Source organism: Bolinopsis microptera, chromosome 4 (genome assembly GCF_026151205.1).
Source record: "Bolinopsis microptera isolate Bmic1 chromosome 4, MBARI_Bmic_1.0, whole genome shotgun sequence".
Taxonomy (NCBI): Eukaryota; Metazoa; Ctenophora; class Tentaculata; order Lobata; family Bolinopsidae; genus Bolinopsis; species Bolinopsis microptera.
Window position 1 is genome coordinate 11364801 of NC_087075.1, and position 6049 is coordinate 11370849.

General features: G+C 38.8%; 1 protein-coding gene across 2 annotated transcripts in view; it reads right to left on the reverse strand.

Annotated features, from left to right (window-relative positions):
• Positions 1-6049, reverse strand: part of LOC134814448 (something about silencing protein 10-like) — a 114473-nt gene that overhangs the window by 75612 nt on the left and 32812 nt on the right. The window lies entirely within an intron of this gene.

Sequence of the window (6049 nt, forward strand, 5' to 3'; positions counted from 1 at the left end):
TGTAATATCAATGATTAATGAAGATACCCTCACGTCATGATATCTCAGAATTCCTCTAACATCATTACATCATTACATTACAACACCTGTGTCATGAGGCCCTGTGTGCTACACTCGCTGACTCTACGGTCCGCTGCTTTCTTTAGTAACTCCTTTTGTGGAGGTATCTGCTTGTTTCCCGGATGTATCTGCTTGTTTTCCGGAGGTATCTGCTTGCTTTGTGGAGGTATCTGCTTGTTTTCCGGAGGTATCTGCTTGTTTTCCGGAGGTATCTGCTTGTTTTCCGGAGGTATCTGCTTGTTTTCCGGAGGTATCTGCTTGCTTTGTGGAGGTATCTGCTTGTTTTCCGGAGGTATCTGCTTGTTTTGCGGAAGTATCTGCTTGTTTTGCGGAAGTAGCTGCTTGTTTTGCGGAAGTATCTGCTTGTTTTGTGGAAGTATCTGCTTGTTTTGCGGAAGTATCTGCTTGTTTTCCGGAGGTATCTGCTTGTTTTTCGGAGGTATCTGCTTGTTTTGCGGAGGTATCTGCTTGTTTTCCAGAGGTAGTTGCTTGTTTCGCGGAGGTATTTGCTTGCTTTGTGGAGGTATCTGCTTGTTTCGCGGAGGTATCTGCTTGTTTCCGGAGGCATTGGCTTGTTTTGTCGACGGTTTTGTTTGTTTTGCGGACTCATTTGTGTTAGTTTGTTGTTGGCGTGTATTCCACTATGAATTGTACTAGTCATGGTAGAATAGCTCTTTTCCTTGGTTACAGTGTACAAGTTATATGATTGGGCGCTTGTTTATTAGCAACATATACTATGTTGGATGATACTTATTTCCAATACAGGTGACATAATTCAGTGTGAAAACTTCTGGGCTTATTTTTCAGTCACTGAATGCTCAATCGAGATAATTCTTTCTGATATAACCTGAAAGCTCAATTATAGTGTCGTATGAGTTATGACACTATCAATTAATGATCAACGAATCAACTTTGCTGACGGGATAAACAAAATGTCTGATTACTTCGTAATTTAAACTCCGTCTTTCATAATTTTCATGGGCCACATCTAATTACACTATTGCATTGTGTGAAAATTGGGTTTCTAGCATATAAACAATTCAATGTTGCAAGGGCGTGGTGACAGAATCCTCAAATGAGTAGTTACAGTATACCATCTGCAAATTTACAAGTCTCAAACATGGAAAATGGCTACTATTTTACTAGCCCAAACGTTTGCACACTGTGTTATGGGGCCCCCTGTACTTTCAACACTACTAACTTACTACTGGAACGTATATGGTTGTATACGATTGAGGTCAAGGTCCCAAAAAGAACCTTAATTACATTTACTTTAGTTTTATAAAGCCAGGGCTCGTACGAACATTAATTGTTTGTACTTCCATTTTGGGCGTCTTAATTATATGCAACAGAAATATATGCATTATGCATATATTTCTGTAGTACTAGTTACAGTGTCAGTAAGGTCCATACGAAATTTAAGTATTGATGATGTTGTTGCCTAATCAATACTAATACATAATTAATTTGTCCGACAGTCAAACTGCTAAAAGAAATAATTATCATCCAACATACAGCATTACAGTGAACACTTTTCTTTGCATCGTAAACTTTAGCTTACAGTTTTCTAGCTTCGTTTTAATCGTAGCTTTCGTTTTCGTTTTTGACTTAGTAATAGTCAGTGAGTTTTTGGCTATGGTAGCGTTCGCTATAATTGTGCGTAAAATTGAAATCTGCCGTTTTTCTGAGTCGAAATTGTTAATTTGAAAAATTAGTTCTACTTTTTGTTGTTTGTTAGAATAAGCTTACCGTCTATTTGTTTAATTTCCTAGTTTGTTTAGTTTCCTAGCTTGTGTCCCATATAGTGAGACGGTTTCACGTTTCCATTTTTCAGCGCGTGCCACACCCCTCTCATTTATGTTATCGTGGAATGTACCGTGTAAAAACGAACCTTGTTAACTAAAAAGCCTCGCTAACTCATACTGAGACACAGGAGTCATGTTACAGAATACTAATATATATATATATAATATATATATATATATAAGAGGCTTTATATAAAGGTCTCTATCCGTACCACTTCGCTGGTTATCTTCGTTAACGTTAATGCTAGCCGAATTATTATTAGAATATTACCCTATATTCCCTGAATTATCAGTAATATTACTAATATTCACTGATATCAGTTAACATATGACTGATATATGAGCCGGTGCCACGGGCAGTGCTTTTTTCTACAACTTCTCACTCGACAAAGTGTGTACACTCACAGCACCAGTTAGGCTTGCTCATATTCGTGCTGCTTCCTGCGGTGTGCTTCTTAATATGCGGTATTAGCCGTGCGGTATTATGCGGTAGTAGTGCGGTGTTAATACAGTATTGTGCGATATTATGCGGTATTAATGCAGTATTATGCGGAATTATGCGATAATACGGTATTATGCGATGATACGGTATTAGCGTTGCGGTAATAATCATTTGACCTCCACATCTCCTGTGCTAATTCATTGACGTACAAACGTCTTGAAGCTGGAATGTTTGTATGTGTCTCTCACGTTACAATTATTCTTATATGTAAGTAACTTAAAACCATCCCCGCTAAGTTATTTCCATTAAACTTATATAAAATACCGGATAATCGGGGCTATTTTTTGCTACATCCTGGTTTATGGGTTTACAACCCACTGAATATAGTTGGTAATGATCTTCATCTAAAGGATATAAAAATACGTCAGTGGCCGGTGTATGTTTCATGTTGTTATGTAATATATGTTATAGTCTATAGACGTGAGCTGACAGTAGTTTACCTCAATCTCAGAGCAGTTTACCTCATCCTCACCCCCTCTTCCACTCTCCCTTCACCCCCTCTTCCACCCTCCTATATGTTAGATCATTTTACAGGAATGCCTACCGTTTCTCTCTGCTGTAGAAATAAGATAGCACATATGTCCTTGTTAACGCTTGTACACTTACTGATATTCCTTTAAAATATAATTCATTGCTGAGGCTGCGCGGTGATATTGCTAAATTCTATAAGTGTCGTGACACTGACATTCCTTGCTTTATTGCTTGTTGATGTGGGGTTCTTTGTTGTTATTAATTGGCTGCTTGTCATGTTAATTAGTTCTTGCTTACAATATTTTGAAATTAAGTTTCTGCTAAACGTATTCATGAAATAATTTAAACGATAAGTTACTAAATAGTGTTTTTTCCCGTTATATAGCTGGTAGCGTGTAATCAAGGTAACCATGCCTATCCCAACGCTAAAGCTCTTCAACGCAACAGTCGAGGACGTGAACCTAGGTACGTACATTTAACTTAAAGTGACTGACATTACCTCTGACACATCACGTGACACATTCTGACACACGTGGTACACCACGTGACTTGCCCAATACACTGACGCACAATATCGCCTCAACTTCTCGCGGAGAACTAGGATTTTACGTGAGAGCTGGACACTGACCCGTGCCAAGCAGAGACAAAGACCAACCGACCAAATTAGAGAGATGTCAGATATTTTAAAGAAATATGTATGTCGACATATTACCGTAACTAACTGATACGTGCTGTACGTCACGTGACTTGAGTAACTGAAGTGTTGTTGTCAGTCTAGAGTAGCCAACCATTCACTTGTGCTGATACTGATACCACGCTACTTACTTGCTACACACTGTCGCACGCTACTTGCTACTAGTAGTCGCGCTACGAACCGTCGCGTTATGACACGTTTTACCTTCAACCCAATGACTTCCTCAGATGGATCCTTGCGTAAGTAGATTGGTGTTTTCCTGTTTGTTACCCTAGTAATCGTTACTATGGTAACCCTTTTTGAGCAGCCGTAAGTTTTTATTCTCTATGAAGTCGGGTTGTTTTTCAAAGCTTTAACTTTGTGCTGAACGATGTGAATTGAGACATGTTAGTGATCTGATAAACAGCTGCTAGAACTGTCACGTGATTAAACTGTAAAGATATTTAGAGCTTAACTACATATCTTGTACAGTTGATCAGGTGATCACAAAGTAGCTCCAATTCACATGGTCCAGTACATCGTTAGAGTTGTCTCGCTGAGAATGGTGTTATGTGTTCTTTGTATGCGAAATTCTGCCCCTTTCGGAGTAGCACCTTTTACCTAATATGAGATGATGGGAAATGTTTGATTTTCTTATTACCGTCACAATAACAGAGCTTGTTATCGTTGGTATCACAAAAATAGCTCATTAGCCCGGGGGACAATGAGATGGGTCAACCAGTACTGGCGCTACATTTCGCGATCTGAGATTCTCCTGTGTGTTTAGGATGCCGCTCACTATTACTATAATCCTCGCGCTGGTTTTTGCCCTGGCAATTGGTCTTGCTGTGGCTATGATTATCGCTGTTGCTTCGACCTGATGATGTCTCTGTCACCATGGCAACTTCTCTCGTACGGACTCCGTTCTCTCTGGATATTGAGACTCATAATGGAAGAGTTCACCTGCTGGTTCCTGTACACGGTGTTTGGACTAATAAGAACAATAATCCCTTCAAAACCTTGAGTCACGTCCTACAATGCTGTGTAACTCATGCCTCGAATATCAAAATAATTCCTTGATAGTTAGACTCCATCATATAGACTTTAGACAGTCAGCTTCGAAATTGGAAATTTTTGTTCGACATTTCGGAGGAAGCCTTGCTGTGGATAGGCAAAAATCTTATTCAAAGGATGAAAAACTGATGTAGAATTTGTGGACTTAACTTTATAAAATTAAATTTGATTTTCGAGGAAAAACATGATATGGCAAAAATTTTACTGAACTCTGTTGTTGCTTCTTAATATAAATCTTGGCTGGTGATGTTATAAGAGTTGTTGGATCTGTGACCTTTGTTATTTTTCGGCTGATATTTCATGCTGTTCCACACGATTTATTTGTAGATGCGTTGAATTCTGATCTTGATTTGACTTATTTTAGTAGGTTATCAACATTTTAGGTCAGATAGATTTTCTACGATCATTATTTGGTGTTAAAAAACATTTCCATTCAAAATTATGATATCCAAGTATTTTCATTTTCATTAAGAAAATTTCACGAATGCTATCTTGCATTTCTCTATAAGATGATTGTGGTGAGTGGAAGTAAAAGACCCGACTGAAAGCTTTGAATTGATTTAGAGTTCTGGATTAGAACGCGGGGTCGTGATATTTGAGTCATTGGTTCTTCTTCTTTGTAAGTGCTCACTGCTCATTGGTTCTACTTCTTTGTTAGTGCTCACTGCTCATTGGTTCTACTTCTTTGTTAGTGCTCACTGCTCATTGGTTCTACTTCTTTGTTAGTGCTCACTGCTCATTGGTTCTACTTCTTTGTTAGTGCTCACTGCTCATTGGTTCTACTTCTTTGTTAGTGCTCACTGCTCATTGGTTCTACTTCTTTGTTAGTGCTCACTGCTCAAAGTCTCGGTTAGGGCCTTGTAATTGTATGCGTGGGATGTACGCTTTTGTTGGGAGGTAAAAGTAAAATGTTGGGAGGTAAATGTTGCGAGGGAAAATTTCGGAAGGTAAAATTTTGTGAGGGAAAATGTCGGGAGGTAAAATGTTAGGAGGGAAAATGTCGGGAGGTAAAATGTAAGGAGTTAAAATGTTGGAAAGAAAAATGTTGGAAAGTTAAAAATTCGAGAGGTAAAAATTCGTTCACCAGTGAACCGTATATTCTTTTGAACGATGGTGTTCAGTCCCGATGGTGTTCCATTGACCTATAAGTATACCCTTCACACTCTTTGAGTCTTTGTGTCGTGCACGATAAGTTGAACGATTGCCAATCTCATTCTCACTGCTTGACACCGCCGCCTTAATAACTCTATATTATAACAGTTAAGTATCACAGCAATACGAGCTTGTCAAATCTTCTCTCGGATAATTTGCGATACTTGTTGTAAGAATTTGAAATTGTTCTGATCCACGAGTTTTACAGCTACACGTTTGATTCCTCTACTTGTGATTGTAATCAAGCGGACGCTTCCTATTGGCTCGTGCTTAAATCCCTGGTCCCCCATTGGACGGTTGGCTGTGTCCTGT